We start from the raw sequence: 24,435 nt of genomic DNA, 5'->3' as shown, positions 1-24,435 counted from the left end.
TGTGAGATGGAATTGAGTTCTTAAATTGGGTTTTAATTCCCTGCAACTGCATCCTTGGTTTCAGAGTGGGTTTAGGGACCCAATTTGACTCTGACCCATCTCTGGGAACCCTAGATGTTAGGGCTTTTGCCATGCAAGTAAAATTTTATGAAATTGGAGTTGAAATGGTGGTATGCGTGCAACTGCTTTTAATGTTAGCAGCTTAGACATACTGTTGTTGTATTTTACTAGGTGAATTGGGAAGAAATTGCCCAATTGTTCTCTGCGACGATGAATTGTCCCACCTGAGCTCAATTGGAACTGAAGAATGGTATTGCCATGTATTTTGTAATTCCTCAGCCCCATATGAGTGATAAAATGGATGGGAATGTCCCAATTGGGTGATGTGGATATGAAGGTATTCAAATTGGGGCTAAATTAATATAATTTTCATTCTTGGATTATGAATGACTAAACGATTTTATTGTGGGAATTTAGTTGGAGCTAAGACCAGACTTATGCTACTGTATTCAAGTAAATTCAGCTCCAATTAAATTAGTATTAGAAATGGAAAATTTCTGATATCTAAATTATATGGATTAGGCATGCAAATTTGGAAGAAATTAGGAAGTGTATCAAAATGGAATTTTGATTTCTGTAATTGATGGTTTCAGGGGCTGTAAAATGACATTAAAGATTGTATAACACCTTCTCCATGTTGCCATGGTCAATACCCATCGGCCATGAGCAGCCCAAGGCAAGGAAACTGATAGAATAGCCTCTGGGAGTGCAAAAATTTCTGCAAATTATCTCCCACCTGTTGGGCAAGCAGCCAGCCGGTTGTCTCCCACCAGTTGGGATGTTTTAAGCCCAATCAGCCCTTGATTTGGCTGGTTAGTACCCTACCCCTTGTGGGTTATGCCCCTTATCTTTTTACCCAAATTAACCCTAAGGGCAGGGGTAGTTAGAGGGGTTTTTTCGAGACTTTAATTTATGTTAATATGTGGGTTGTTGAGTGTTGTTAGGTTCGGCATAGAACCTACACTAAGTTGTGTTAGAACTTATAAATATTTAATATGGTGGTACACAATTCACATAGGAACCTAATTTACCAGGAAAGGATACACATGGACGGAATTTCAATGAAAATGCATCAGATTCTGGTATCAGGTGAGTGAGTGTTTGATAGGGGTGCCAATCCTGAGCCCTCACCAGTAGGCCCGACTGATCCTGACTCACTTAAGGCCCGACCTGAACCGGCCCATTTAATAAACGTGTCGGGCTTCTGCCCAACCCGTTTAATAAACGTGTCGGGCTTCTGCCCAACCCGTTTAATAAACGTGTCAGGCTTTAGCCCGGCTCGTTTATTAAACAAGCATTCACGATGCAGGCCACTAGCCCGTCGAGCGCTCGATCGACCTGACTCACTTAAGAAGCCCGTTAAAACTGACTCATTTAGCCTGACCGGCCCAACCCCCTTAAAAAATGCCTAAATACCTATTTTACCACTAATACTACAAAATATGAGTGAAGAATATATAGGACTAAAATATCCATATTCTAAATGGGACACTCAATTGTTAAAAAGAGTGTAATTCTTGCAACTTAGATTACATTTTAAAGACATGATTCCCTTGGTTCCGGAATTGTGAATGTTATCCTCTAGTAGTTTAAAAGCCAATAGTTTAATCCATTTAAAAAATGATTTTAGGGTAGGCACGCTTAGAGCCCGTCTAGAATTAAATAGGTCCATAGCTCGTTTAAGGCCCGTATAAGGCCCGTTGAAGGTAGCCCAATTAAAGCCCGATACCTACCGGCCCGATTATAAACCCTACCATGCCCCCCAAATCTAGGCCCATTTAAGTAAACGGGCGTTCATGGTGCAAGGATTTCACACCGTCAGGCCCAGTTAGGACCGATCGAGACCGGCCCGGCTGGATTGATTGACACCCCTAGTGTTTGATTTCTTTTACGGAGTATTTTGATATTTTCATTTATGCATGCTTATGTGAAATGTGATGAATGTTGTGTTATGGATTTATTTTATATAAAAATATATAAATTTCACATGTTCCATGATTTTATCGACTGTGATGTGATGTGATTCGAGGTTTTGTGGATGTGTAACATGATAGCTGTGTGATGATGGTGGTAATATTGTCGATCTAAGGCACAGTGTGGCTAAGGTTCTTTCCAGTACCATGGACTTAGAGGTCAGTATTACAGTTGTGATCACGGATTTGTGATTGGATATCATGGATGATATGGATGTTATGGATGCATGTAGATGCATATGGATAGGATCACATCCCAGTACTATAACCCCTTGTCAATAGGGGATAAGGTATTGACTAATCCCACTCAGTGGTAGATCGCGGAGGACTACTACGCTCGAGTACGATGTATTGTATCCTTAGAGGGCACAGTATGGTACGACGTATTGTGCACATGACTGTCGAACAGCATGGGGGCTTGATGACGGTGTGGGATTCTGGGACCATGACTGTTAGGGGTTACTATTTAGGGGTTGGCTGGGGGACCAAGGTTCTTTTCGGGACTGGCTGACTCCTACTTGTAGCTAGCTTGCATCTCTGAGGCCTGACATACTGGGAAGGGGATGCCACCTATACTGCTCATAGTACTTATACCCATACATACTGAGACTTAGTAATTAGAATAGATATTTATAATTAAAATGGATCATGTGGTTGTGCATCTGTGATTTGACTGAGAAAGTGTGTTGGTTTCATGTTGTTGTGTGTGCTTGCATACTCACCTCTCACTGAGCTTGTGAAGCTCACTCTTCGTTAATAGTGTTTTTAGATGGTGGAACCGATGCTGAGGCAAGATTGGATTTCAGCGGCGGTTGTGAGACTTGTGTCTATGAGACACTAGGTTGCTAATTGATTTCACTACTGTTATTTAGTAATTTCTTTTGATGTATATATTGATATCATATGTAAGAGGTAAATATTAAACTTGTGGGTTGTTAACCAATGAAATTTGTATGTTGTAATTTATCACTTTAGTAAATCACCAGTGATATTTGTATGATTTATTAGCGTACTCTGATTTTAGAATGTGATCTTGACAGCATTTGTGAAATTAAGGTACTGCTTCTATGATCCTGGAGAATTAGATTGACTAGATGTGGGTGTCTAGTGCTACATACCTTGGCTAGTTAGTGGCAAGGTGTGACAAAATGATATTAGAGCATGAAGCTCTACCTTAATTCACAAATGCACAAGATCTTAAGATATACTAGTGATGATTAGGATTAAATTTAAAATCTTCAAGATAAGTGGACAAATTTTAATACACACCATAGGAGACTAGCCTTGGTGCAAAAGTCATCCACTGACAATAATTTAAAGTGCATAACTTTTATATATAGTTGGACAAATAAAATGTAACAAGATAAGAATAACTGAAATTAAATAAGTATAACTATATTACAAGTTAGGATTTGGGAATTAAATTGGTGTCGATTGGTGTCATCTGCCAGTGGATTAAGCAGATGAATCTCTTCTACCATTATTTTTCTATTACCACTGTGTATGAGTTGTATAATTGTGTAGTCATATGGTATGTATAAATCATTTGGGAATTAATTGGTCTGTTCATTTCATAAAAAAATTTCCAAATATCGAAGCGTGCCTATCCCTAAGATGACCCACAACTATAGAGGCATAGTCGCACTCCTAGGGCAAATCCTAACCCTCCACATGAATCTGAACATGAGGGTGAAGATGAGGTAACAGTTACATCACCTGTGCCACCTCCTACACCACCTGTGATGATGACTCGAGATGTGGTTGCCATGGTCAGTGATGTGACACAAGGCATCCAACAAAACCTTTAACAACAGTAAAGAGAAGTCAAACAACGGCATAAGGACATGATGACTGAGATAGCCACAACTATCCATGCTAGGGAGACACCTATGGTACAACCCCCCTAGTTCGCAGTCTACACCATCTGCTCTTGCTCCTACACCACCTATTGCACCAGGAGTTTTAGTTATTGCACAACCAGCCACTAGTCAGTCATCTCAAGTAGTACCAGTACTATTGACACCCCCTGGGTAGCAAACACCAAACACATAATTAGTTGCACCAATGTGGATGGAGAAATTCCAAAACCACAGGCCTCCTTACTTTAGCAGTGTGGCTCAAGAACCATTAGCACTAGCTAAATGGGTTGAATGTGTGAAAAAGGCATTTATGATGCTGGGTTACACTGATGAACAGAAAATAATTTGTGCCAGCTACCAGTTGCAAGATGAAGCCTATGCATGGTGGAAAGCCACAAAGCCCATATTGACAGCTACTCGTCCTAATCCTACTTAGAATCAATTTGTTGAGGCTTTCTATATGAACTACTTCCCAAAGAGTATGAGGGACAAAAAGGAGGTAGAGTTCATGGCTCTAACTCAAGGGCCAAAATCTGTTCTTGAATATAAGCAGAAGTTTGAAGAGTTGTACTATTTTGATCTAGAGCATTTGAAATCAGACAGAGCCAAGGCCAAGAAGTTAGAAAATGGTCTAAGGCCAAGGATTAGTGCATTATTAGTGGCACACTAGTTGCAGACCTATGCAAAGGTGGTTTAAACAGCCAAGTCTATAGAAGACAAACAGAGAAAAAATTCTAAAGCTTAAGCAGTAAGGAGAATAAACACATCATTCGGTGGGAGAGGTTTCACTAGAGCAGTTGAAGTACACTACACTACTCCGACTACACCCCAATTCACCAGACTAGAAGTTGGCCAAGTATCACAACACCCTCAGCCAGCAGTAGTGGTACCTTAGCAATGGGTTCACCTCAGCGTTTCTGGTGTAATCAATTTGGCCATATGGCTAGATCATGTCCGCAGCAAAAGCAGTACTTTGTGTGTAACCAGCTTGGGCATTTGGTCATGTATTTCTCTTAGGCAATGTCAGAAGACGATATGAATCCCTCAACATCAGCAGCTGGTCAACCAGTTCATATGCAACAAGGTATCAAAATGCAAGAAGGAGCATTAGCAAATGACAGTGAAAGAGAACAAGAATACAACTGAGGAAGTCAAAGGTAGTGGATATGGATGAAATTTTCATATTATTGCTGAACATCTGATGTATCCCATCTATTTAACGCTATCCTGTGCATTATTGGAATTTGATGCACCCCTTTGTTGTATTATTATTGCCTGTTGCTAAACTGCATAAGTTAAAGAGTCTGGCACACAAGATTATAGTCAGTATCCTACTAGTGGGGATACGAGTTACTATGTTCCATCCACATACTTGGACGGAACTTGATAACTCAATTGAGCAAGTTCGATTTGAAGGAGATCGATGGCTATGCTGGACATGGAATGGCTACTCGCCTACAGAGCTTGTGTGCGATGTGCAAACTTACTACCCTAGAAAGTAAGGTGAAGAAGTCTGAAAATGTGGTGATGTCAGTATCTAAGGTGAAGAATATGCTAAGCAAGGGTTGTGAAGCAAGCCTGGACTTCGTAATGTCCTAAACTTGAAGGCTACACCATGAGTGTAGAATTTATAGAAATAAGGATAGAGCGGTGTCAGTATTAAAATATATTTATTCCAATTGACACTGCCCAAGTAATAAAATACAATGATTCTAGACACAACCCTTTGTTTTACTAACTATCCTTGAGTCGTGAAAGGGCAAGATGAGTTCATCTACAATTACCATTGATCAGAAGTGGTAGTCAAGGCGACCTCAGTCATAAGTACCAAAAAGGCAAATGAAGTAGTACGAGTGTTCTCCCCTATAAAGAAGAGAGAATGGTAACGAAAAGCTGATACCTAAATATTGTGCCACAAAATAGATCCAACATTGCTACTGGATCAGAACAAGGTCAGTATCAGGAATGTGGAATAGTGAGAATGATAACGGATTAAAGTGAGGAGACCTGAGATTGAGTTGTATGGGTGATTTAAGGGTAAGGAAAAAAATATTATTATTAGGTAAGAATGTGAGGAAACATTGTTGACCATTAAGGATCTGGATTATATGATCATTTAATATATGTCTGAATATGTGAAGAAAGCATATGAAAGTTAAAGCATGATAACTGGAATTGTGAAGTTTTAAATTTTAAATTAGAGTGAACTGTGGATAATGGAATATTCGAAGAATATCGGAAATATTTAGTATGCTTGAATGTAGTGAAAGGTCAAGCAGTGTGAATGAGGGTATGGAAGTTTGATTTCATAAGAGAAATAAATAATACACTAAGTATGTGTATATGTATAATGAAATAAAGTAGGAATCCCCGACAAATTGTGAAGCCAAGTAAAAGATGGGATATTATCTTGGGTATTTGATGGAAGCTTTAAAATAAAAATAAAACAAAAGGGGTTATACTATAAATATGATTAATAGTTTGATTTGGGAGAAATGATATGGAGATGGAATCTGCAAGTATGGTTCTCATGGAATGAAGAGGGTGAAATGGTGGATCAACTAATACAGAACTAGTGTGAAGTTCTAGGACTTTGTAATTATGTACAAAGAGATCAGACCTGAGTACCCTGGTAAAGATACATGGGCGAGATGGAAATAATATGTACATGTACGAAGATATAACATGGTTGATAATGGAAAGTGAGAAGTAGAGAGGCATGTTGATTTTGAAGTTCTCGAGGGATTAAGAACATAAATGGATAAAAGACCAGTATGGCCAATGGATGTGTTAATGTGTTATTGAGATCAGCCAATACAACAAGTCACATATGGCCATGTTAGCAACACTGAATGGAAATGTGATATTGCAACTCAGTGGATAAGAGTGGTAGTAAAGTGAATGGGACTGATCCTCGAAGATGAGCAACTCCACAAATTTTGAGGAATAAATTTTTGTAAGGAGGGGGAAATTGTAACACCTTGAAATTTGAGGTAATTGAGTCCAAGGGTATGGCATAGCTCATAATATGAAGTAGGCTACTCTGCTATGAACTGAATGTAAAAAAAAAGTTTTTTTTATGTGGGGCCCACCTCTCTATAGGCCAACTCATTATGTCTACCCCATGCGTAGGGGTCTACTTGCCGAGTGTAACCCATGTTTAAGGTTAGTATTTGGTGTGGTCCATTAAAGGGAATTAAAGTTTAAATAGTTTTATTTTTTCAAAAGTAGTTTTCAAAATTAATTTTAGAAATTAAGCAATTTAGCCAAACAGACCCTAAGGCCTATTTTGGCTTTCAATATAAGGGATAGGGCGGTGGTGTTCTCCTCATTTTCTTGCTGCCCAATTCGGTGGAACAACAACAAGAGAAGAAGAAGAATAAGAGGAAGAAGAAGAAGAAGAAGGAGAAGAGAAGAGGAGAAGAAGAGGAAGGGAGAAGGAGCTGCTGTCCGAATCCTCCTGCTGCCCTATGGTTCCCTGTAGCTGTAAAACAGAGAGAGATGCATGCAAGTGGGGCTGGATACAACTTTTGTCCATCTGATGCTGAGCAATAAACTGTAGTCTGGGATGATTTCTGCTGAACCATAGAAGCTATTGTTCCTAGTTTATTTATAGCTGTTGTACACATCTGAGGTAAAAATTCATCCTTTAATTTATTTACAGTACCTAGACTTGAATTAGGAAGGGTATTCACCTTGGTTCCCAAGCATACAGCCACCCAGAATTGGGAAATTTGGACTTCACGCAAGGGAACTTAGCTGATTTCTGTTATAGAGAATAAATTGATATATAATTCCTGCAGTACCTGTAAATTTAAGGTAAGAAACGATTCTATAATGGCTGTAGTATGTTAGGTTTATGGTTGCATGTGTAATTGTGAGATGGAATTGAGTTCTTAAATTCGGTTTTAATTCCCTGCAACTGCATCCTTGGTTTCAGAGTGGGTTTAGGGACCCAATTTGACTCTGACCCATCTCTGGGAACCCTACATGTTAGGGCTTTTGCCATGCAAGTAAAATTTTATGAAATTGGAGTTGAAATGGTGGTATGCATGCAACTGATTTTAATGTTTGTAGCTTAGACATACTGCTGCTGTATTTTACAAGGTGAATTGGGAAGAAATTGCTCAATTGTCCGCTGCAACTGATGAATTGTCCCACCTGAGCTCAATTGGAACTGAAGAATGGTATTGCGATGTATCTTGTAATTCCTCAGCCCCATATGAGTGATAAAATGGATGGGAATGTCCCGATTGGGTGATGTGGATATGAAGGTAATCAAATTGGGGCTAAATTAATATAATTTTCATTCTTGGATTATGAATGACTAAATGATTTTATTGTGGGAATTTAGTTGGAGCTAAGACCAGACTTATGCTACTATATTCAAGTAAATTCAGCTCCAATTAAATTTTTGATATTTAAATTAGGAAAATTTCTAATATTTAAATTATATGGATTAGGCATGCAAATTTGGAAGAAATTAGGAAGTGTATCGGAATGGAATTTTGATTTCTATAACTGATGGCTTTAGGGGCTGTAAAATGACATTAAAGACCCTATAACACCTTCCCCATGTTGCCATGGTCAATACCCATCGGCCATGAGCAGCCCAAGCCAGGGAAACTGGCAGAATAGCCTCTAAAAGTGCGAAATTTCTGCAAATTGTCTCCCAGCTGGTGGGCAAGCAGCCATTTGTCTCCCACTAGTTGGGGTGTTTTAAACCCAATCAGCCCCTGATTTGGCTGGTTAGTACCCTACCCCTGGTGGGTTATGTCCCTTATCTTTTTACCCAAATTAACCCTAAGGGCAGGGGTAGTTCGAGGGGCTTTTCCGAGACTTTAATTTAGGTTAGTATGTGGGTTGTTGAGGGTTGTTATGTTTAGAATAGAACCTACACTAAGTTGTGTTAGGACTTATAAATATTTAATATGATGGTACATAATTCACATAGGAACCTAATTTACCCGGCGAGGATACATGTGGAGGGGAATTCAACGAAAATGCATTAGATTCGGGTATTAGGTGAGTGGGTGTTTGATTCTTTTACAGAGTATTTTGATATTTTCATTTATGCATGCTCATGTGAAATGTGATGAATTCTATGTTATGGATTTATTTTATATAAAAATATATAAATTTCACATGTTGCATGATTTTACCGACTGTGATATGATATGATTCGAGGTTTTGTGGATGTATAGCATGATAGCTGTATGATGATGATTGTAATATTGTCGATCTGAAACATGGTGTGGCTAAGGTTCTTTTCGGTACCGTGGGCTCAAAGGTTAGTATTACAGTTGTGATCACGGATGTGTGATTGGATGTTATGGATGCATGTAGATGCATATGGTTAGGATCACATTCTAGTACTATAATCCCTTGCCAATAGGGGTAAGTTATTGGATAATCCCACTTGGTGGTGGATCGTGGAGGACTGTTATGCTCGGGTATGATGTACTGTATCCTTAGAGGGCACAATATAGTATGACGTACTGTGCGCATGACTGTCGGACAGCATGGGGGTCCAATGACAGGGTGGGATTCCGGGACCATGGCTATCAGGGGTTTAGGAGTTGGCTGGGGGACCGAGGTTCTTTCTGGGACTAGCTAACTCCTGCTTGCAGTGAGCTTGCATCTTTGAGGCCCGACGTACAGGGAAGGGGGTGTCACCTATGCTGCTTATAGCACTTATACCCATACATACTTAGACTTAGCAATTAGAATGGATATTTATAATTAAAATGGATCATGCGGCTCTGCATCTGTGATTTGACTGAGAGAGTGTTGGTTTCATGTTGTTGTATGTACTTGCATACTCACCCCTCACTGGGCTTGTGAAGCTCACCCCTCTTTGATTACTATCTTTAGATGTGGAACCAGTGCTGAGGCAAGATTGGATTTCAGCGGCGGTTGTGAGGCTTGTGTCTACGAGACACCAGGTTGTTGATTGATTTCACTACTGTTATTCAGTAATTTCTTTTGATGCATATATTGATGTTATATGTAAGAGGTAAATATTAAACTTGTGGGTTGTTAACAAATGAATTTTGTGTGTTGTAATTTATCACTTTAGTAAATCACCAGTGATATTTGTATGATTTATTAGCATACTCTGATTTTATAATGTGATCTTGGCAGCATTTGTGAATTTAAGGTACTGCTTCTGTGATCTTGGAGGATTAGGTTGACTGGATGTGAGTGTCTAGTGCTGCATACCTTGGCTAGTTAGTGGCAGGGTGTGATAGAAGGGGCCTATGCTACTGGATTTTTGTAGGTGGGCCTCCCTCCTTTATTTTATTGGATTTTGTTGAAGGTTTGCCTATTTCTCCTGTAAAATATAGGATTATGGTTGTAGTTGATCACCTTTCTAAATATGGGCATTTTATTTCTTTTTCAAATTTATATGCGACTCAGTCAATAGCGAAGGTCTTCTTTGATAATATTTTCAAGCTACATGGTATGCCAAATTCTATTGTTTCAGATAAGGATCCATTTTTTACAAGTGCCTTTTGGAAGGAGTTTTTCAAGTTGAAGGGAAGCCAATTGAGCATGAGTTCAGCCTATCATCCTCAATTAGATGGTCAAACTGAAGTGTTGAATCGATGCCCATAAAATTATTTGAGATGCTTTGCAGGATCTAAGTCGAGGAGTTGGGTGAATTGGCTTCCACTAGCAGAATGGTGGTATAATACAAGTCACCACTCTGCTATTAAGATGACTCCTTATGAAGCTCTCTATGGAGTGGACACCTTCATTGTTATCTTACATTCCTGGGTCCAGCAAAGTCCAATATGGTTAGAAAGAATTGAGGGACAAAGACACAAATCTCTAGTTGCTTAAGGAGAATCTACGATCAGCTTAGGAGAGAATGAAAAATTTCACAAACACGCATAGGTCGGAGAGGTCTTTTGAAGTGGGAGACTTGGTATATCCCAAATCGCAGCCTTATCGTCAAATGTCCATGATTGTATGAAGATTCATGAAGCTGGCGGCTAGCTAATGGCCTATACAAGGTTATCCGAAGAATAGGATCAGTTGCCTATAAGCTGGACTTACCTGTTGGCTGCAAGATTCACCCAGTCTTTAATGTGTCTCAGTTGAAAAAGAATTAGGAGATTCAGTTCAGCCAAGTTCAACCTCGCCTCCTTTAAATGAATATGGCACTATTCAACTTTATCCTAAAGTTATTTTAGGTAGAAGGTTGGTTAAACATGACAATGTTGCAGACGTTGATGCATTGGTTCAATGGCAGGGCGCTTCAGAGGATGATGCTACTTGGGAACATAAGAAATGGATAGAAAAAAAATTTCCTGGAATCGACCTTTTGAACAAGGATAGTTTAAGGGGAGGGGAGTGATGTGTTTTTTTCGTTATAGGAATTGAGCCATGCCATCTTAGGATTATATCTCATGGTGGGTAGTTTTTAGCAAGAGTCCTAGTCTTGTGGTTAGTATGAATACGAAAGACATTGTAATTGCTAGTTTATAGGGATTTGCTACTTTGTAGAGATTGGGGATTTCTTCCCATTGGAATTGGAGTTGTATTTAAGCTCAATTATCGTGAATGAAGGCATGACTATTTTCCAGAATATTAAACTTCAGATTATTACCTTCTTTTTATCCTCTTTGAGCAATGTTCATGGTAACACCATATCTCGGGGCGGCTAGAAAAAGAACAATCAACATTCCTATATGAGGAACTTAATTTCAGATCATACGCTAATCCGTGTGGTGTATGGGCAGCTCATGCAAAAGAAAATCAGGACCAAATAGAGAGTGCCCAATCCATTTTATGAAGCTTGGGGAGGGGGCCTATGCTGCTGGTTTTTGGCAAAGAAGAAGAAGAAGAAGAAGAGAGATAGAGAGAAATAGAAGGGAAGTGAGAGAAAGTGTGGAAGACCCTTTTCAAGCAATGAAAGTAGGGTCTTTCCCCACCTAAGTAGCCCACCCCTGCGGAAGCTTTGTCAAAAGTCCTCAAAATTACCCCACAGTAAAAAATGAATGAAAGCTAAGAGTCCGAAAGGACTGGGAGAAACTTTAGTGAGGTTCTCCTTTCGTTTCTTCTCTCCCATGAAGGCATTGAGTATATCAAATTCTTTGAGACCCCTAAACAGTGTTGGTGAGTGTCAATGCAATCCAGAACTACTAAGCACATCTGATTGGTCTACTTTCTCTTGGAAGCACTAAGAGAGTAGGTACTTCTTTTTTTTTTTTTTTCAGTTTCATTTTCCTACTTTTCTTTCTGTTATTGTGTATATATAGTCTTATGTGTATTACATTTAATCACAATCTCTACATATCTATGTATGAAACTGTTGGCATGAAATCTTTTCCTATGCAATGGTCAGTTGACCATATTGGTGAGTCCGTGGACGTGCCATAATCCTTCATGACCGGATTCAATATTGAACCTGACTTCGCTCAAGCGACTTGGGCTCTCCTCTTGCCCTGATAGCTCAGGGACTTTTAAAGATCAAAACCTCCGAAGGATGAAAGAATAAATCGTGTTATATCCCTCAAAAGGGGTTTTGAATACAAATCATTAGAGCCTAATGGATAGACTCTGTGGATTGGAAATTCAAAAGAAGTGAACAGAAGAGTTCTACTCCATCTTTAATTCTAAAAACTGGAAAGAAAAGGGATAAGATGAAAAGAGTTGCATTGTAGTTGAGTTGTGTTTTTTATTTGTTGATTGTCCTTAACTTGGCCGGTTTTCTCTCCTTATGTACTTCGAGAGTTAACTGCCCCATTACTCACGCCACTCTGCCACTTCTCCCATGATGTTATACCTCCAATGTGTCATTGACATCTGTCTCATTAGTGTCCATTGCCATAGGCATGCCTTAACTGCCTCGATGTACTAGCATTACATTATATGTGGGTGATGGACCAATACGGTCAGCCCACATTCTCCTTTCATATCCAATATTGCCCCTGCCACATCATCAAGTGCGTGTTTTTGAAATTTTGACACCAACAATTGCCCCTCATAATCCATCTTATGATGCAACTCTCTGGCCAAACGTATGTATGGATTATGTTGATCCACGGTCTCCAACGGCCTCCCCAATATTTGGTTCTAAGGACTTGGAGCTAGGTAGCCATCTTTTTGCTTTCTTCATGCTCTTTTCAACTACTCCACATATTTAGGTATAATCTCCTCTAGGTTGAATTCTTGGACGCTTGATCTCTCCCCCTTTTAAAAACTTTTGAATTCTAAGCGATAATTACCCTTCCGTACGAGCGTCAATCAGCCTCTTTTTCTGCTTATATTTTGTTGCCACCCTTGGCCAGTGCGGTTTCAACAAGATTTTATGGGTTTATCTCCTTTTAAAAGCTGAATAGTGGTTACTATTCATCTTCTCCATCCTTTGATTTTTCTCCATCTCTTAGGGTGAAAAAATTTACTCGCCATAGAAAAGAGACACTCCTTTTCCATAAGAATGACCCTGTCGAAACCGAGGTTATGCCTAAGGCTTGGCATCGCTTTTGGCCTCGTCATCTGGATGGCTAGAGTGACTAGGTTGAGCGGATGACCGTCGTTAAATCTGATGAAATTCATTAAGAATCTTTTATGCTATTCAATTGACCAAGTGTTTCATCCCTCCCAACAGTGCTCTTCTTCAAATTGCTATGTGTTTTTGGTCACACTCTACAAATGCTTTCCACTTCCCTTGTGGTATGCTCAGTCCTACTCTTTTAGATATAGGGGCTCTATTGGGTCTTAGTCCCCTGGGTTGAGAATTCAATGGAGCCATTGGGGGTTCTCTTGCTGATTGTGGTTTGGATTTTTCCAAACATTGTACCTACACTCACTATATGACGACTTATAGGAAGCGGGTTGGTCCTATGTCTGGACAAGAGTATATGGTGTTCTTATTCACATGGCTGTGTCATTCTATGAATTGCTCAAGAGCAGAGAAAATCTCTAAAGTCTTCTTGAAGTTGACCAATGCTCTGGCCGATGGTCAGCCTGTGGACTTGGCTTCCTTAGTCCTTTCTCATTTGTATCGAGGATGTAATATACTTCTCGGAAAGAACTTTACTTATGGTGGTGGTCCTTTTTGGGTAGTTCAAATGTGGCTCAGGGCCTACTTTCCTGAAGTCTATCCTCGCCAAGTCCGAAATACTGCTCCTGTTATGGGCTACTCTTTTGAGTATATGCCAATGCCGCCTCCTTGTCGTAGCCATTACTTTAAATTTTTCGTAGATCTTCCTCTTACTCATCCTTATGATGCCTTTACGCCCTTCCATTCCTTGAGAACATGCCTAAGTGGTTGGTTATTGCCATCTGTGAACCATTGACTATGTCTGACTTATGGGCTCACTACTTGACATGTCGTGATCTTCATTTTGGGATTACTCTTGAACACTCTAAAGCACTGTTTGATAACGGTTCTGCCATTTCTATTTCAAGAAACAGCAGAAATAGAAATTACCATTTTTGGGAACAGAAATGGATTCGAAGGTGTTTGATAAACCTCGTTTCTGGAAACGTTTCCTCTAGGAAATGGTGTTTGATAAATATTGTTTCTGGAAACATTTCTTGCATGAGTTGTTGTTTATTTTAATCATGGTTAACCCAAATATGTTAATTTTGAAAGAAACTCGTAACCCAACAAGATATTATGCAGTGCAACTATTCGAAATATGGCAAATGTCTAACATCAATTTTAGCAGTTGGGCATGATTGTCTAACTACCACCTTTGTTTATGTCCATCTTCTTAACTACATCTAGGATATCAATATATATCCTACTCTTTTCCTCAAAAACATCCATCTCATTTTTCAATACTCTATACCTCTCCTCTTCAACTTTGATTGCTCTTTCCAAGTACCCCCTCACAAATTCAAAGGATGGTGATGATGGAGAAGAGTGGCCTTCAACCGTCTAATTGGTTGTTCCACATTCGGATGAACATGCAGTTGATGAACTGCAGTCACTAGAAATCCATCGAAAAAACATGCACCCTCGATCTTGGGCTTGTAATTAATTTGAATTGAATTACAACAATAATTCGCATAACATATACAGTAGGTAGTTTAAAATATGAAAAATAGTTATACGCTAGTAGATTTAGGACAACATCAGGATCGACTATTAAAGTTCGCTGAGGTCTTCGCGACGTGTACCTTACACTGTCCTTCGCTACATTCACATAATCGGAATTCATCTACCCACATAAAAAATTCATTATGCTTCGGACATTTGAAATACGCTCTACCTCTATTAGGCCCTTATTTTGTTGTGAATTTATCGTACAAACCATTACAGTATTCACATCTAGCTAGTACGGTGTCACTTGAAGACATCTATAGAGCACAAATTCTATTTGTCAAATCAAAGTATCATGTCAACTGAAAAAAATAGTATTAGTAAAGGCCTCTAAAATCACATTCAACAACACATGTGATAGCACAACACCCATCCAATATAAATAATACTGTGGAAACAACAACATTATCAAGTATGAAACCACAATAACCTGCATGTTACATTACTCAAAACTTTGACAAATGTATAACACATCCCGACTATCATCGATAAAATTTGCGATCCACCTAATGGAATCGTAGCCATTCTCCTCAATCTAACCAATTGATTAGCTATATTTAGTCGTATTAAGGACATTTCTCTCGCTGAGCGTCTCTAGGTCGTATCAGAAGTTGAAGCATGGTACACCACAGGATCAAGATTCATAGGGTCCTCAATAGGTTGTTCACTTCCAAGCTCATTAAATAACTGATCTTGAATTTCCTGCTCCTTGATGTAATTGTGGAGCCCACAACAAGCGACTATGATTTTTGTCTGATCTTCTATATCGTATGCCTTCATACTCCTTAAAATTTGGAATCTATTTTTCAAAACACCGAATGTTCTTTCAATAACATTCTATAGTGACAAGTGTTTGTGATTGAACAATTCCTTTGCTATTCTAGCCCTAGGTCTACCCTCACCATAATCTTGTAAGTGATAACTTTATCGCCGGAATGGCACCAAATACCCTAGTTGATTTGCGTATCCCATGTCAACCGCATAATACTTGCCTTGTATTAGTATAGAAACATGTATGGGATTAGATATGTACTCCATATCGTACATATACAAAATGAGAAACATAAATTCAAAAGATATTCGTTCTTGTTTCTTCAAAAACCCTGGCATCGTGGGTACTACCTTCCCAACCTGCATACACTAACCTGAATCGCATGTCGAATGAACATGCACACATAACGTTCTATGTGATCATAACCTTCCGATTTCGATACCTTGTTTCCTCCGACCTAACTACGATGGCACTGATATGGGTGCCATCAATAGCTCCAATGCAATCCTAGTTTTCAGTCCATATATGTTTGTCAAATTAATTGTGTAAAGTGCATCAAAATTTTAGGAAAAACTATGAATAAATTTGTTCAATCCAGATAGTAAGTTATTTTGAAATATGGATAGAACTTTAGATTATTGGAAATCTCTGGAGGCACCACTTGGAAATTCAGTGGCCTAATTGTCTCATGCAATAGATGAAGCATAGCTTGTAAGACCGTGTGGAAGACAACACTAATCATTTGTGCCGACCTCTGAAATCTCCGTTGTGTTTGTCTATTACTCATACCTTAACCTACTATCATGAGAAACATTGCAAGCTACTCATCTACTCGAATGTAACGGGTGTCTTCTAACCAACCTTTATGTACCATTCTACCTAGTATATTGAGGAAGACATGTATTTTAACTCTAAACTCTCGGTAGCACATGTCTACATGTTCTGCAAAAATCTCAGCTACCATTATAGCTCATGTGTGACTACTATCATTCAGAGGTTCTCTCATTCTATATGCACCTAGTAGATTTTGGAATTGATATAATATAACCATGTCGTCATCATCACTAGATGACCCTGTGATGTTGGTATCAGGATCATTTGACATCCTCGTAATTATGACCACATTCAGTATGCCACAAGCTTAACTAGGCTATATGTAATATGACTAGCATTACTTGAAAAAAAAAATAAAGGAAATCCCAAAAACCACATCCATAAACCTACCTAAGAAGGTCCACAAACATTATCTTACTAGTTCATATCACATAACCATATTTTCAAACCTTGGCGTAAAAAGCATGCACTCATCATGAAAGCATCATAAATCACAACCTTCTACATTGCAATCTATATGCTGAGATACCTACCATCATGTACTAATGATTTAAAAGACACCATCCTCCAATACTAAAATCCTAATAAGTCACAATCATTACCTTTCCTGTATATATGGAAAAGTATACATATTATCCTATAATAAGTAGTTACAAGATATCATCAAACAATCCTGTAAATCATCATAAATATAAACCATAACCATTACCGGTCAATTTGCTATTATATGTAACATCCTATATTAAAAAGTTAACAAAAAGCATATATTAATCCATCATAAAACCATAAAACACATGCAACATAAGTCAAGTGTCAACATCCAGGTCAACATAATAAACGTATGTCAGTACAAAAGAGTCATATAACAGTCCCAGAAAAAAAAAAAAAGAAGTCCAACATAATTCCGAAAAGACCATGCAATCACCAACTCAACCAGTTCATGGGATATCCTTTAAGTGCCAGATCATTCACAACCTCCTATTAGGCCTAACTTCCACGAATGATAAGCGCCAACCAAAATCACTATGTATCTTACGCTGAGCCAACACATACAAATCCGATGAAAGATCTTCTAAAGTGTCAAGGAGCTTCTGACAACTCATTATACAATGTGGCCCGTCGTACATTGGATTATGAGGTCAGACAACGGCTGAAGTGGTCTAGTAGTTTCCCTTCTCCATCTTCCACCTCACAAACTCTCTGAAGTCCTGAGCGGAATTCATGACTGGACGTGTCTGGCTCTTCCTCCTACGATCTGTAGGAGTCTTGTCAAGTTGCCACTTAGGAGGAGCTGATTTTTTGGGTGAGCCACTATAACCTCCACTTTCATTAGGTTCAGTCTCTTGAAAATCATCATTAGTGGATCTAGGAGTAACAGATGTAGTCTATGATAACCCTCTATCCCCATGAGCATTGGAGTCGAAGAATATCTCTAACAACTCTGGCTACCTTGGTAGACCATCTCTTCTATATTTAGCCCACTCTTTGTTTTCTTGTAATCCAAAAAGTTTTATATAAGTAATCAACACGATGAATGTCAGTAGTACATTTTCATACATCTTTAAACCAAATAAAATATTCATACCTCAATGGCAAATTCCCACACAGAATCTTCAGCTGTAGCAGTCCTAGCATTTGCATCCCATCTGAATCCCGTTGTTTCTAACAAATGCCTAAAGATGTTGTACTGCCTACATAACTTGTTCATTTTTTTACGTAGTTGCTCGATTGAATTCGGATTCTAATCCTTTCGCAATATTTTTCCATCTTACCTTTGTGAAGGTGGAGTTGGTCTTTTGACCTTTCCTTACATTCTCAACCATATGGTTGATGAATGCTCATAGCTTTGCCTCATTCCAGATAATAATACTGCTTTTGGGGGTAGGGGTTCTTGGAGATCTCATAATGCTGAACATGCACAATTATTTTAGCAAATATTGCAAATATGTAAATTAGTTGCATTCACATAAATTGTGCTTATCCGAAAAAAAAACTTAAGGAACAGAAAGAATCCTACTTGCAACAATTTAACTACTATCAATGACATAAATAGAAGTTGTGTTTGAGAAAAAAAAAATGGATGTGCAGAAATATCCAATGCATTATGTTCACATTTAAACACTAAAACACTGGTTTAAATACTTTCAAAAGGGAAGTTAAAAAAAGAAGAAAAAGAAAACCAGACCTATAAAAATACCAATATCAACAAAACAAGGCATATGAAACAAAAAACAAACAGTAGAAAGAAAAAAAAAAAAAAAAAAGGAAAGAAAAGGAAATGAATGACTAACTAGCATAACAAATGTTAATTTTCATCATATTCATTGTATTGAGAAGGAAGTGTATGTCAAAAATTAGAACCGGATCAAGTCATCAAACAATATAGGGTGAGGATATTGACAATTGATTAAGCTCAATACAATACATATGATAGCAAGAAGAATCATATATCAAGAAATAAAACATGCAATCCTTAAACAGTGTAGGAGGTTAAAAATTAACTGACTTTTTTTTTAAAGCAAAGCACTGATGTCAAAGATTACTTTGAGGTACTGGGAGGTAGAGCTGGAGATAATAAGTAGAATTTACAGGATCAAACTTATAGAAGGTTTGAAATAATGACATAGGGCACCAATGCATAAATATGACAGTAAAGGCTTCACATCTTATGAATCTTGGTCATAATTGAGGAGTACCTCACATTTCATTAACATTTAATCACTAGAAAATAATAGATATTGGCAACAAATAAAACACAGCTTCCACAAAAATATTTCAAACATGAAAATTATGAATGAAACCATGGCTGTAATTGTGGCAAACAGTTTTCACTAAGCATAAGAAAGAACCATAACAAGGACATAATATGAACTTTGTTAGATTAACACCTCAAAATCTATTTCCAAATCAGACCTGTAGGCAATTGAAATAGCATAAAAAAATTTAATCCTCTTTCAACAATTATCAGTAATCATTAGCAACCCTTAGTGTCTGAATCCAACCAGCTCCTTAATGAGATTAAGATTTGAAGTGGATATATTCAAAATTCAGAACATGATCCGATGATCCATTGACAGGTCCACCATAAGGTAAATATTGGGAAACAACAACTTCACAGCTAGCTAGCTATGTACCTTCTATTGTTGGCTTGTAATAATTGTAATCATTATAAACATTCTTATTGTCAAATTTAAAATATAAAATAAAAGCTATTATGAAAATGCCTTATTCTTTCCCTACTAGTGACACAAAAGACACAAGCCTATTTTTAATTTGAAGGTAGATATATAATAAGCGAACCAACCAACACAGAGGAAGGATAAAAAATTTTAGAAGAAGCAAAAAAGATTTTTTGACATCCTCACCACCCCAATCTCCTCCAGCTTTGATGATCAAATCAGATCAGATCTGATCAAACTTGAAAGAGTCCAGAACAGAGTCAAGTCTTCCCTTTGTTGCACTTTGTTGATGACAAGATAGAGACTTTTAAAATTTGGAAGAGATAAAATGATAAGTGGAAAGGAAATGAAATAGTCTTCCTCTACCTTATTTTTCTATCATGTGGAATACTGTGGAGTGGGCTCTTTGGTTTTAGCATTAAAAGCTGCTTTTATATTTATGAGAAACACAGTGAAGTAAAGAAAGATGGTATTTTTCAGGTTTGAAATTTAATGAGTAAGTGAGCAACCTCTTCCATCAAAATTTAATAATCTGATGGGTTCCTCTTTGTTTTCTTGTATATAATAGCTAAAACCCAGAGAGTTAATGGTGCTAGGATATCTAGGTGGTGGCTACTCTGGTAGATTTTACTCTACCTATTCAATGATGTGGTTTTTATATAATCTTTGAAATTATGGGATGAAGAAAAAAGAGAAAAGAGTAATGGACAATAGTTGGGTGACTGAATATAAAGCTTATATCCAATAATTGACTGAATATAACAACCTAAACTCTGAAATCCTTCATATCCATTATATGAATATAAACATCAAATCTCTAAAATTTCTTCACACATATCAACTGAATATTGTCTATATACTCTCAAATTTTTACTGCATGTTCTCAGAGAAAATGGTTAGAAGAATGACAGAAGTAGGAAGAGAGCTTATGAAAACAGAGACATACTTGAATCTTTAAAGCAAACAAAGGCCTAATGAGTTTCCAAAAACCAGTGATAGCAGATCACTCTAGTACTAGAGGATTTAACATACCTTGAGAAACGTAGGGTATCCAACGATCTTGAAATGCTTCCCACTAAATCCAGTCGCACAACGAAGTTGAGTTGAACAATCGAAGGTAGAAGAGACTGGCGAAATTGATTCCTCAAACTGTAAATGGGTAAGGAATTGTGTTAGAGAGAGAGAGATGAACTACCATCTACCTCTATTGGAAGATTATATTTGTAAACCCTAACTCAGGGAGGGACTTCGGAACCCCAGTAGAGAGCCAAAACTGCTGTCATTCTAAGGTTATCAGGGTAGGGAGGATTTAACCAAACCATAACATACCTGGGCCACCCTATGGCTGAAATGCTTCCCAAGAAAATCCAGTCCCACAATGCAATGATCTTGAACAATTGGAGGTATATGTTGCTTCCAAAGTCCTATTTTAAAGCTCTGGATCTGCCTTTCCTCTTGCAGCGGTACATCTTCAAGGGAGCACGAATGTACGAAGAATCTCTGCAACTTGAGAAGACAGATCATCCTCTGCCTTCACGAGAGTGCAATCACTACGAATCTCTACAAATAAGGATGGAATCGTTGGTTTGTGGATGCAGTCGGAGGTGGGAGGAGGTGTACAGGGATCGCCTCTTCTGATGGTTCCTCTTTTGAAATAGGAAGCTCAATTTTTTATCAGGGGTGGGTGGTTTTTTGAGTGAAAATTGTTTCCAGAAACGGCAAAACGTGTTAAAGTCATTTTGTCAAAACCGGTTCTTGAACCATAAATCAAAATAAATTTCAATTTCTATTCCAAGAAATAGGTGAAATGAAACGGGTTTACCAAACGCTTTTGTTCCCGTTTCTCTATTTTTTGAAACAGAAAACCACTAAAACAGCTTAAATGAGCCATTATCAAACGGGCCCTAAGAATAATATGTGTGGCGCCAAATGTTATAATCCTCATTTTGTTGCACGTCAATTTGGATTGGTTCAATCAGCCCTTTACCCTTGTTATTACTCATAGTCTTACCAAAAGCTTGACCATCCTAAGGTTTTTGATGAGGAGGCGATCCAAAGGATTACGAAATTCAAGGCTCTCATTCTTTCTGAGTTTATTCCTTTCCACTTTGAGCCAACCCCTTCTGTGACCGATCATTTTCGAATTTGGTGGCAGTCATACTATGCTAAAGAATTGGATGCAGTTCTTTCTGATCATGCCTCTTCCACTTCTTCTCATAGTGACGGCTCCGATGCTTCCTCTTCTTCTAATGTGCAGAAGTAAACAGAAACGTCATCTCCATTCAGCAAAAGGTAGTCTTTCGAAATATTTTGTCATAGAATGCATGAGAGTCCTTACTCAGTACAACTCAGGCTATTTACTTTGTGGCCGTCTCTTAGAGTGTGACCAATGTAACCGAGGGTTTAATGGGACTACTCTTTTCTTTTGAGTGTTCCACTGATGTTGCTTGTGTAGGGAACACTCATAAAAAGTATGCTTTTCATTGACTAGTGATCACGAAAGGTTTAGTGCAAATGACCGTATGTTCATGATCGAGAGTCATCCTAGCCTTGGTATTTGTCTTCCTTTCGAATTTCAACCATAACATCTCCTTTTGTTTCTTTTCTTCCTTTTAGTTGTTTCGCCTTCAAGCGTTGCCCAAGGTTCTTCAGACACAGCTGATGTAGTCCAGGCTGTTGAAGAATTCTGATGAACAAGCCCCCTTAATGAGATTGAGAAAAGGGAAACGCATAGTTGCAACTCCAACTAAGTCGGCTTCTCCATCTTCAAAATGGTCTCGATTAGAAGCACCTTTTTCTGACTCCACAAAGTTGGAAAAGGGAACTACCTTGCCTTTGCAGCATTCTTCTGTGGCTTCTAAGGCCCCTAGTGGGCAAAGAGATGTCGGTCAATTTCATTATTGGGCTACCACTCCTCCGGTCACTCCCATGGTCGCTGTTCCGACATCCTCAGCTCCCCAAAGTCTGAAGGGGTAAATTTTTATACGAGGAGCCCTTTTTGTAATAAGTGGTAAGCCTAATAACCATTCTTTTTGCAGGTCATCCCACTTCTTCCAGATTTTAGCGGCATGCTTTCCCGCTTAAAGACTTTGAGGTCCTCAAAACCTTTTCCCTATGTGATGGCTTCAGGCGAATCTTCTCGTACCCCTTCTACCGTTGATCAAGTGAGATCTCTATTTCAATCCTTGGCTCATCTATCCGCGAAAGAAATTTGGAAGCGTTCTCACATGACCGACATGGAGCGTGTGGCTGATGAACTTCTAGCAATTCCCATTCTTTCGGTCTAGCAGGATGACTTTGCAAGATATCTTAAGGACCTAAGCTAACTTCTTAATAGTGTTGTCCCTAGAGCCGTTGACGTCATAAATTCCATTAGGCCCCCTCCTTGTTGAGTATAGGGCTACTTCTCAAGAAGTAGAAGGTGGAAGGACCAAACTAGTGAATCTTACGACATCGGCCGAGGCTTCTTGGGAAGTGATATTAGCTTTGGATGAAGAAATCAACCGTCTTCGGCAAAAAAAGAGAAGGCTAGGCAACTCATGGAATCCAATGCTAAGGAGTTTGAAGCCCTTTATGAAGAAGTAAACTCGCTGAATGAAGATTTGCAATCCAAAGCTCCTCAAGTTGAGAACTGGGAGAAAGAGTTTCTTGAAGCTGGTCAAACTCTATCAAAGGTAGATGAGAAACTCAAGGAGGGTTGGTCCATCATTTCTGAGCATTTTGGACCTACGAGCCAATGAGCCAATGACAATCTAAGAGAAATGTTTTTTTTTTTTTTTTTTTTTTTTTGTATGACCTCTCTGGGTAGGGTCATTTGATAGGTAATGCAGTGACTACTCTTTTGCTTTTATGTTCATTATTCTTCCAGGGCTAGGTATAGTAATGACATAGCAGATTGTAAGATGGGGTGTTACTTTCTACTGAGCGGGTTCCCACATAACTGGGGAATACTTTTTCAAGTATTTCCCATTGATCAGTCTCAGTTGGATCTGCCCATTGAGGTCTTGCAACCTATGCACTCCTCCCTTGAGCGCTTGTTATATTTTGAATGGTCCTTCCCATGTAGGAGACCATTTACCATATATGTTAGTCTAAGCTCCAATTCAGTTTTCCACACCAATTGACCCTTTCTGAATTCTTTAGGCCTTACTTGTTTATCATATGCTTTGGCCACCATCCTTTTCTGGTCCTGCATATAATTTAAGGCCTTGACCCGCTCTTCAGTCAGGTCCTCTAATTTGGTCAACATAGCTTCGCTGTATTCGAATGGAGTCAAGCTATGTTGTTGTGCTACTCATAATGATTTCACAGTAATAGGTAAGATTGCATCATGACCGTATGTTAAAGAGAAAGGTGTAGTTCCTGTAACAGACCGTTTGGTAGTTTGATAAACCCAGACGATTTCGGATAAAAATTCAGCCCAGGCAAAAGGATTATCAGTAATGACCTTAGCCAAATTTGATTTTAGGACCTTATTACTTGCCTCAGCCTGACCGTTGCCTTAGGTGTAATATGGAGTTGAATGGATGATGGTGATTCCATATTCCCTAGTGAACTCTAGCATTAGGTCTCCTGTAAATACGCTCCCGTTATCACAGGTTATGGTCTCGGGAATGCCAAACCTATGAATGATTTGCTTAAAAAATTTGATCATATCTGCTTAGTTCACTTCCTTGAGTGGACGGCTTCGACCCAC

At 38.6% G+C, this 24,435-nt stretch overlaps 1 long non-coding RNA gene across 4 annotated transcripts; it reads left to right on the top strand.

Moving 5' to 3' along the window:
* Positions 1-1,078: 1,078 nt before the first annotated feature.
* LOC122064780 lies at positions 1,079-23,720 on the top strand. 4 transcript variants are annotated; one of them, XR_006135822.1, is made up of 3 exons: positions 1,080-9,182; positions 9,767-9,837; positions 10,037-11,486. It is a non-coding gene; the product is annotated as an uncharacterized LOC122064780 (long non-coding RNA). The 4 variants fall into 4 exon arrangements; XR_006135821.1 differs by lacking the exon at positions 10,037-11,486 and adding exons at positions 22,356-22,711; positions 22,778-23,720 and having other exon boundaries at positions 1,082-9,837; XR_006135820.1 differs by having other exon boundaries at positions 1,915-9,837; positions 10,037-10,172; positions 10,380-11,486.
* The last annotated feature ends 715 nt before the right edge of the window (positions 23,721-24,435 follow it).

Source organism: Macadamia integrifolia, unplaced genomic scaffold, assembly GCF_013358625.1.
Source record: "Macadamia integrifolia cultivar HAES 741 unplaced genomic scaffold, SCU_Mint_v3 scaffold1760, whole genome shotgun sequence".
Classification (NCBI taxonomy): Eukaryota; Viridiplantae; Streptophyta; class Magnoliopsida; order Proteales; family Proteaceae; genus Macadamia; species Macadamia integrifolia.
This window is presented reverse-complemented; position numbering and strand designations above follow the sequence as displayed.